This window comes from Schistocerca americana, chromosome 3 (assembly GCF_021461395.2).
Source record: "Schistocerca americana isolate TAMUIC-IGC-003095 chromosome 3, iqSchAmer2.1, whole genome shotgun sequence".
Classification (NCBI taxonomy): domain Eukaryota; kingdom Metazoa; phylum Arthropoda; class Insecta; order Orthoptera; family Acrididae; genus Schistocerca; species Schistocerca americana.
Window position 1 is genome coordinate 361,778,112 of NC_060121.1, and position 10,536 is coordinate 361,788,647.

Genomic DNA, 10,536 nt, shown 5'->3' on the forward strand with positions numbered 1-10,536 from the left:
TGCTAACTTGCTCTGACAAAAATTTTACGCTTTCAATCTTACTTAACAGCTGGAGTGAAATGTTTTGCAATAATGTATTAACAACACAGTTAAACTTCTTATGTGTTTCTTCAAGTATTGAACTTAAGCCATTGAAATTTCAGCCCTAGCTGGAAGACCCGTTCTACCCACTTTCTTAACCTGTACATCAGCAATGTTAACATAAAGAACTAAGTCATTACCAATGATAACATGACACACAATTTTGTTGCCTGGAACGTCTTTCACAAGCAAGGGCCGAATAGCCCTCTCAGTATTTTGAAGTAGCCACTCACTATGCATTTCACATTTATTTATCATTCTTTTCGGTTCACATAGGGACTTGAATGACACACGTTTTAAATACTCTGCCTTAAGGTTAATACGTTCTCCAGACGTGTCCTACGATCTTCAGGATGTTCCCTTCAACATTTTGGTGTAGGTAGGTACGTAGGGCAGCAAGGCATCTGAGTGGAAATTGCATCTGGAAAATCACGAATATTATGAAAGCTACCTACAATGAACGATCAGTTGATGTTGTTATAGTGTACAATAGTAAATATTTCCGATAGTGAAAACAGATGTTAGATTGGGCTCCATGTAAAGCTTGCAATTACGAATCTAATGTAGCTTTCATGCAGTTTAAGAAAGTAACCTTTCTTCAGACGAGGACAATCTAAAGGAGCAGAGAAAGTTTCTCTTGTTTTACTGTCAGTGACAGTCTGAATTCTTTCTATATCGTGTGGCTGAAAATGCTGTTCACACACCTATAAACAAAAGAAGATGGAGGTTAGAAATCGTGTTCTAAACATGAATTTGAACGCCCGGTAGACGTTTTGGTAGTTTACAGTACGTTTTTCAGCATGCCACACAGACAATATTTTCTTTACTTACATGTGTAGAGGTGAAGAATGAAATAATTTATGGGGTACTTACTACAGACTGTTTCTTTGCAATAAAATTTTCTCTATGTATCCACCGCGTCCACTTCTCACGTAATATTTTGTCAGTTGGGAAACTCAATAAACTAACTTTAGGTCCTGACGCGTAATTAACTTTGCAGGCAGGAACACACTTCCTTGTGATTACATATACAATTATCAGAACGATCATCGCACGAAACGATCCACGCAACACACGCTACAAGAGCGTCCGCCGGGTGTGACGTCACAGAAGCTTCAAAGTTTTGTGTTCCGGTCTTATTCCCATGTGGCGTTTCCCCGAGTAATGCAGAACTGTGATTCATAGTTTCCCGTCACGGCAACTCTCCAAACGCAGCCTTTCGTACTGCGACCTTGGCCGCAGGCTACGCTTCCCTTTTTTCGTCAGGTTTTGTAAATCCCGAACGAAGTGGTTTTTCTGCGGACCTTCAGGTCTTTCGCATTGGTGGAATACATTTGGAACTTAAGTCTGATTTCTGAATGAACTACGCTTACATTTATACGAAACACAATGAAAACGGAGGCTGAAGAATTACGGCCTAAATTAGAATAGAAATTCTATGTAGAAAAGTTCAGATAAAATGCCGAGCGATGAAGGAATCGTCCTTCGGTAATGAAGGTAAGTTTGGAGGCTGGAAGAGGGGGGGGGGGGGGGGTAAAAACTGTGGAAGAAGACCAAGATACAAATACAGTAAGCTGGTTCAAATGAATGTAAGTTGCAAGAGTTATTTGGAGATGAAGAGGCTTGCACAGCATAGAGTAGCGTGGAGAGCTGCATCAAACTAGTAATTCTGTTGATAAGATTGCGGTTGCAGCTGTAGCCGTTATAAAGCTAAGTACTGACAAAGTCGTTTGTGCACTATTATACAGTCATTAAATTTAACAGTGTTTAACGGTGTTTCGTGCTGTTTGTGGCGAAATAACGATTCAATAAACTTGTGGAAACGTTCGCTCGCTGTGTTTTTTAGAGTTTTCTGTGCGCTGAAGCCGTTTACTAAATTTCGTGCGGTGGTTTTCAGCTGACGTCTCTTATTGTTTCTAGTAAAATATTTCAGTAAAGTTTCCGTTCACTGTTTTAACTTCGTTTAGTGTTCCAGTGACCGCTTGAATTTTTGGTTTTAGCTAATAATTGTTGTGAAGTTTTGTTGGTATTGGTATTAGCTGTGGTTTAGTAGTATTATTAAAAGTTGTTGCTTTCCTAGTAGACAGAGAATTTCGTGACCGCTATTGTTAGTTCTATGAATAGTCCTACTGGTGTAACTGAACTTAGGTAACGTAGACGTTTAGTTTTTTTCAGTAACGGTAAAATTTTACCATGAGTGAGAAGTGTGGGCTCTGTCGTAGGTATGTGAGAAGTGGGTTACGGTATGGGATTTGTTCAAAGTATTTTCATTGGGGACAATGCATTGGGGAAGCCAGTGGGCACTCTAGTGAGAGTGCAGAATCTGTAGTAGAAATAAGTGGGAAGTGGCAGTTGGCAAGAAGGCAGCTGGGAGGAAGAGAAGGAGGAGGTATTCAGACAGTTGTACTATGCGTATATACAATAGGTTTGACCAACTGTCAAAGGTGAGTGGAGAGGAGCCTCTTGTAGCGGTAAGTGCAGGAAACCTGCAGCAGTAATCAGCAGTTAGGAGGACTAAGTCAGTTGCGAAGTCTAACACAAAGAAGAACGTTCTGCTGCTAGGTGGTGCACATAGTAGAGGTGTGGGCCAGAGGTTGCAGGAAGTATTGGGGAGTAAGTACCAGGAGCCTAGTGCAGGGTTGGCTCAGCTAACTGACAGCATTGGGGAGTTACGTAGGAATTTTATGAAGGAGGATCAGGTAGCGATAGTGGGTGGAGCAGGGAATAGTCTCGGTAGGGACTGGGAATATGATGTACGTGACCTGGTAAAGATAGCTACTCAAACTGGTGGCACTAATGTGCACTTCGGCAACTGTTTCAGCGTCGTGATCCGCCTCATCTTAATGCAGCTGTTAGGTGTGTTAACATGGGCTGGAGAACGCACTGATGGCAGAAGTCATGGGTCACATTGCCAAGGTTCCAGCTGAGTCTGTCAGTAGATCGGCTTTCACCAAGTATGACCTGCACCTCGATAGGTATGGGAAGGGAAGTCTGGCAAACCTCATAGGTGACAATGTAGTGGATGGCGGTGGTGGAAAAACTCCTGTTATAGTTGGTGATAGAGCTGCACCTTTTTTAGATTGAAGTCAGGTATCCCTGCTTAAAGAAAGTCCCTGTAACCAAGGAATCACCTTTAGAGGACGTCATGTTTCCAAGTAGAGAATAAATTAGCATATTTCATCAAAATATAAAAGGTATTAGAGATAAAGTTAGTGAACTGCTTATAGATGTTGACTGAAAATATTTGGTATATCGGAGCACCACTCAAATAATTTGACAATTCAAAGGCTTCCTTTACCAGGATACAGATTAGCTGGCTGTTTTTCAACGAGTTCGTTGCAGAGTGGGGGAGTGGCCATGTACGTAAAAAACAGTCCATAGACGTATCATGGCACTGCACTGAACAGATTTTTGAATGATATGCAGGGGAAGTTAAATTTAGTGAAACTAAACTTCTAATTCTTGTTGTTTATAGATCCCCTAACTCTGACTTCAGAGCATTTCTGCTCAAACTAGAGAGCGTTCTTGATTCACTTTATAGGAAGTACTAGAAAGTAGTTATATGGTAACTTCAATATTAAGTTTGTATATGATTGTGAGGGAAAAAGGATGTTGTTAGATCTCCTAAACTCATATGATCTGATGCATACTGTGTTTTTTGAAACTAGGGTGCAGGGAAACAGTAGCACAGCCATAGACAATATTTTTATTCATTCTTCATTACTAGATTGGCATTCTGTTGGTAAAAGGGTGAATGGCATTTCAGACCATGATGCACAAATTTTAACGCTAAAAGGCTTTTGCACTCAAACAAATGTCACATATAATTACAAACTATGTAGGAAAGTTAATCCAATGGTAATAGAGAGTTTTTCAAACCTCGTAAAGAAACAAGAGCGGCAGGATGTTTGTAGCGTTGATAACATAGATGACAAATATAATGCTTTCTGTAATACACTTCCCATGCTCTTGAGAGTTGCTTTCCGTTATAACGTTCTAAACAAGGTATTAGCAGTAAAAGGTAGCCTGGGTGGTTGACTAGTGGGATAAGGATATCATCTAGAACAAAGCGGGAATTAAATCAAGATGTTAGAAGTAATAACAATCAAGCTACAGTAGCCCATAGCAAACAGTATCATAAGGTGCTTAAATATGTTATTAGGAAGGCAAAGAATATGCGGTACGCAAATAGAATAGCTAATTCACAGGATAAAATTAAAACCATATGGTCTGTTGTGAAGGAAGTGTCTGGTCAGCAGCACAAGGTCGACAGTATAAAGTCAGTTCAGAGCAAAAATATATTTCTGTTACTGACAAATCAGATATATGTACAGTATTTAACAATCATTTTCTGAGCATTGCTGGTGAATTAAATAAAAAATTTAGTTTCTGCAGGAAATCATATAACTTTCTTGGCAAATGCCTTTCCGAAATTGATGTCTGAAATACCCCTCTATGATACAAACAGAAGGGAGATCAAGTCAATAATTAAATCACTGAAGACTATGGACTCTCATGGTTATGATGGAGTGTCTAGCAGAATATTAAAGTACCGTGCTGCACATGTTAGCCCTGTATTTAGCCATGTTTATAATTTTTCCTTTAGCAATGGTCAGTTTCCTGAACGATTAAGGTACTCAGTAGTAAAACCACTTTATAAAAAAGGTAAAAGGTATATAGTAACAATTTTAGATCTATTTCTACGCCATCAGTGTTCGCTAATGTTACTGAAAAGGCTGTGTGTGTAAGAATAATTGGCCATTTTATATCGCATAATTTGCTATCAAATGTACAGTTCGACTTTAGAAGTCGTTTAACAACTCTGATGTATTGAATGGGTTAAACAAAAGGTTTTGAACGCTAGGCATATTTTTTGATTTAACTGAGGCGTTTTATTGTGTTGATCACAAAATATTGCTCCAGAAGTTGGACCATTACAGAATACGGGGAGTAGCTCACAACTGGTTCCGCTCTTACTTAACAACAGACAGCAAAAGGTCATTATTCACATTGAATCTGCTTAGTGTATTCATCTCTTGGTCTCCCTCTACGATTTTTACCCTCCACGCTGCCCTCCAATACTAAATTGGTGATCCCTTGATGCCTCAGAACATGTCCTACCAACCGAACCCTTCTTCTAGTCAAGTTGTGCCACAAACTTCTCTTCTCCCCAATCCTATTCAATACCTCCTCATTAGTTATGTCATCTACGATCTAATCTTCAGCATTCTTCTGTAGCACCACATTTCGAAAGCTTCTATTCTCTTCTTGTCCAAACTATTTATCGTGCATGTTTCACTTCCATACATGGCTACACTCCATACAAATACTTTCAGAAATGACTTCCTGACACTTAAATCTATACTCGATGTTAACAAATTTCTCTTCTTCAGAAACGCTTTCCTTGCCATTGCCAGTCTACATTTTATATCCTCTCTACTTCGACCATCATCAGTTATTTTGCTTCCCAAATAGCAAAACTCCTTTACTACTTTAAGTGTCTCATTTCCTAATCTAATTCCCTCAGCATAACCCGACTTAATTCGGCTACATTCCATTATCCTCGTTTTGCTTTTGTTGGTGTTCATCTTACATCCTCCTTTCAAGACATTATCCATCCTGTTCAACTGCTCTTCCAAGCCCTTTGCTTTCACTGACAGAATTACGATGTCATCGGCAAACGTCAAAGTTTTTATTTCTTCTCCATGGATTTTAATACCTACTCCGCATTTTTCTTTTGTTTCCTTCACTGCTTGCTCAATATACAGATCGAATAACATCGGGGAAAGGCTACAACCTTGTCGCACTCCGTTCCCAACCACTGCCTCCCTTTCATATCCCTCGACTCTTATAACTGCCATCTGGTTTCTGTACAAATTGTAAATACCATTTTTCTCCCTGTATTTTACCCCTGCCACCTTCAGAATTTGAAAGAGAATATTCCAGTCAACATTGTCAAAAGCTTTCTCTAAGTGTACAAATGCTAGAAACGTAGGTTTGCCTTTTCTTAATCTTGCTTCTAAGATAAGTCGTAGACTCAGTATTGCCTCACGTGTTCCAATATTTCTGAGGAATCCAAACTGATCTTCCCCGAGGTCGACATCTACTAGTTTTTCCATTCGTCTTTAAAGAATTCGCGTTAGTATTTTGCTGCTGTGACTTATTAAACTGATAGTTCGGTAATTTTCACATCTGTCAACACCTGCTTTCTTTTGGATTGGGATTACTGTATTCTTCCTGGTCTGAGGGTATTTCGCCTGTCTCATACATCTTGCTCACCAGATGGTAGAGTTTTGTCAGGACTGGCTCTCCCAAGGCTGTCAGTAGTTCTAATGGAATATTGTCTACTCCCGGGGCCTTGTTTCGCCTCAGGTCCTTCAGTACTCTGTCAAACTCTTCACGCAGTATGATATCTCCCATTTCATCTTCATCTACATCCTCTTCCATTTCCATAATATTGTCCTCAAGTACATCGCCCTTGTATAGACCCTCTATAAACTTCTTCCACCTTTCTGCCTTCCCTTCTTTGCTTAGAACTGGGTTTCCATCTGAGCTCTTGATATTCATACAAGTGGTTCTCTTTTCTCCAAAGGTTTCTTTAATTTTCCTGTAGGCAGTATCTATCTTACCCCTAGTGAAATAAGCCTCTACATCCTTACATTTGTCCCCTAGCCATCCCTGCTTAGCTATTTTGCACTTCCTGTCGATCTCATTTCTGAGACGTTTGTATTCCTTTTTGTCTGCTTCATTTACTGCATTTTTGTATTTCTTCCGTTCATCAATTAAATTCAATATTTCTTCTGTTACCCAAGGAGTTCTACTAGCCCTCGTCTTTTTACCTACTTGATCCTCTGCTGCGTTCACTACTTCATCCCTCAAAGCTACCCATTCTTCTTCTACTGTATTTCTTTCCCCCATTCCTGTCAATTGTTCCCTTATGCTCTCCCTGAAACTCTGTACAACCTCGGGTTCTTTCAGTTTATCCAGGTCCCATCTCCTTAAATTCCCACCTTTTTGCAGTTTCTTCAGTTTTATCTACAGTTCATAACCAATAGATTGTGGTCCGAGTCCATAAGCTCATAGCTTGTAGAAAATAGGATAACGCTAAATCACAGTAATATCCGTCGTTTTAATTTCACAGAATGGATATATAATTACTGAAACTGAAGAGTTCAAATTCCTAGATGTTCAGATAGATAGTAAACAGTCATTAAAAGCCCACGTTTGTACTATTCGAACGGTATCTGAAGTAAGTGATCATTCGACACGATAATTTGTCGACTTTGCTTATTTTCATTCGCATGGTATCATATTTTGGCGTCAATCTTCCCATCCTAAAATGATATTTTTGGCTCAGAAACGGGCGATTCGGGCAATAAGTAGTGTAAGTTCGTGAACCTCTTGTCGACCCCTGTTCACTAAAATGGGTATTTTGGCATTTTCCTCTCAATATGTTTATTCTTTACTTTCGTTACTTGTTAACAATATTAGCTTATTCCCAAGAATAAGCAGGTTTCATTCAGTTAATACTCGGCAGAAATCCAACCTGCATTTGGATCGGACTTCCTTAACTCTTGTGCAGAAATGTGTGTAGTATACTGCTGCATTTAGTTTGAATAAGGTACCACAAGAATTCAAAAATCTTAGCAGTAATCCAATCTATTGGTCACTCCTTCTATTCTGCTGAGGAGTTCCATGAAAACGTAAGCTGATTCTGATGCTATGTTGTTGATTGCGTTTACTTAAATTCATGCCTTAACTTTTTCTGGGTTCATAGACATTTTATTTTTATCTGTTACTACCTTTACTTTGTAATTTCATGAACTAATACGTTCCATGACCTTGGAGATTTGCTCCTCAATTTGGTCCTACGGAATTTGATGAGTAAATAAATAAATAAAAAACAAAATATCTTGGATCACTCTATCTTATCGAAGCTTTTATAAGTCGACAAAAATAATGAGTGTATCTTGATTTTTCTTTACGTCAAGCTGCCTCTCTTGTGCCTTCACCTTTCTTAAAGCCGAACTGACCATCATCTATCACATTCTCACCTTTTTTCCACTTGTCTGTTTGTTATTGTGGTCAGGAAGTTGCATGAATGATATTTAAAGCTGATTGTACGATAGTAGTGCCATTGTTAGCTAACTAATGGGATAACCCAAAGGAAGTGGTTTTTCGGCGGACCTGCAGGTCTTTTTCTTTGCGGATACCTTTGGAACTTAAGTCTGATTCCTGAAGGAAGTTCGTTTTCGAACAGAGTATGCTCTTTTTCCACAAAGTCACTGAAAACGGAGAATACTTGACACTGTAGTACTGCAAAGCAGGCAATAGTTCAACGTTGTTTAAGTGCAAAATACAGAGAAACTGAAGCTCCTTAGGTGATGTAATTATATGACATGGCAAGATACTATTGTATTTGAAAACAAGTAAATATAACTGAAAATAAAATTTCTGGTATAAGGTGGACAAGCATTCGGATGGATGGTTCAGTTCACATCTGGCCATACAGAATTAGGTTTTCTGTTACATCCCTAAATGCCATGATGGTTCCTTTGAAAGGGCATGGCCGATTTCTTTCTTCATCCTTCCTTAATCCGAGCTTGATGTCCATCTCTAATGACCTCGTTGTCAACAGGACAGTAAACACTAATCTTACTTCCTTGCTCTGTTATAGGAAAAGAGGCTGAAGTGTTGAGGAGTTCGTCTCCCGCAGAATGCTTGGCACGACTGCCACACTGAATATTTGGATACGTTAGACGTACGTGGATGTGCTGGGTTAGAACTGGTTGAAGTACCGTGCTGAACATGGTAGGATGACATAAGAAGAGGTTTCGCAGGGAGGTTTGTTATGTTTGTAGTTTTCAGCAGTAGGAATATTTTCGATGCTTTAAGTAGGGGGACAAGGCTCGTGTGGCCGCACTCTGCATTGTTGCCAAATTTATTCAAGGTGACGGATCCAAGATGGCAGTGATAGAAGTGGCAACATTGCAATGATGTCATGGCAGAAGTTCAAATTTTGGCGGGAAAATACGTCAATTGGGCTACCTCCACTAACGTAAATCCCTCCCCTCCTCTTCCTCCACCAATGCCCAACACTCCCCCTCAAAATGGCAGAAAATTTTGGCTTGAAAGAAGGTTAGTTGGGCTACCTTCACCATCCTAAGAAAATGGGCTACCTCCACTAACCTATGTCATTCAACCACCACCTCTTCCTTGGAATTGGTGGGGAAAGGGCTCAGCCTGTGCTGGGCTGCTGGATACGATGGATGTAAGTCTTTGTTTTGCAGTGTTTATTTAAACAATTTGAGTTGTCATAGGCAGTAGCTCCATCCAGTGTGTTCACCATACAGTCCAGAGTCCAACTGATCTGGTGCACAGTACCACCACCAGAGGGCACTGTCGTCCCATGGTGGTCTGGGGAAAAATAGGGGGAAAAGGACTCAGTCTGTGCCCAGGTGCTGGAGAGAGGAAGGAGTGTACTTTATTTATTTTCAGTGGGAAGTTGGAACAATTTATATAGTGATGGATTTCATGTAGTTTATCACACTGATACAAAGCACTCGCCCTGACATGCTTGGAATCACAATAAGTAGCCTACAGATCTGTAATCAGCTCGTAAATAATCGAAATAATGCAGTACACTGATGTACAGATACGTAAACAGCTCGTAAATTGTCAAAATAATGCATTTATAACGTTCTGCAAACACGCTCACTTATCAGGAACTATCGAAAAAATGCATTGCACAGCCTACAGACCTGCAAACTACTCGTAATTACTGAATTAATACAGTACACTGATATGCAGACACGAAAATAACTCGTAAATTGCTTAATAATGAATGTAAGACGCCCTGCAAACATGCTCACTTATTATAAACTGTAGAAATAATGCATTGCACACCCTACATACCTGTTCACAAAATAATGTACAGACACATTCACTACACATAAAATTGCTAAATATAATGCATGTATAACGCTCTGCAAACATGCTCACAAAGCTTAAACAGCCGAAAATTATGCAGTGGACAAACACTCATTGCACGTAAATCTCGTCAAGAAATTCGACCGCGACGTATCAGCAAACTGTTCCCTACAGAGTTCCCAAGGCACTCACACCAGTCCAATCCGTCCCACATGAGAGAGGCCTCTGGGTGCACGCACATGTTTACTTAGGCACCATTGCTGATGTGATGACGTGGAGACACGAGATATTTACCTAGCGACTCACCCGTGCAGGTGTAGCTGGAAGGTTGTCAGGGTTAGACTGACACCTCATGTCTATATAAATAAGAGATAAGTCTCCTTCTCGGAAATCATAAAGTTATACTGACGTCTCATGTCTATGTAAATAACAGCCAAGTCCCCCTCTAGACGTTCTATAGAAGTCTTTTGCAATGCTTCCCAGAATAACACAAGATACCTTCTTCTTAGCTATCCTAATGGGACA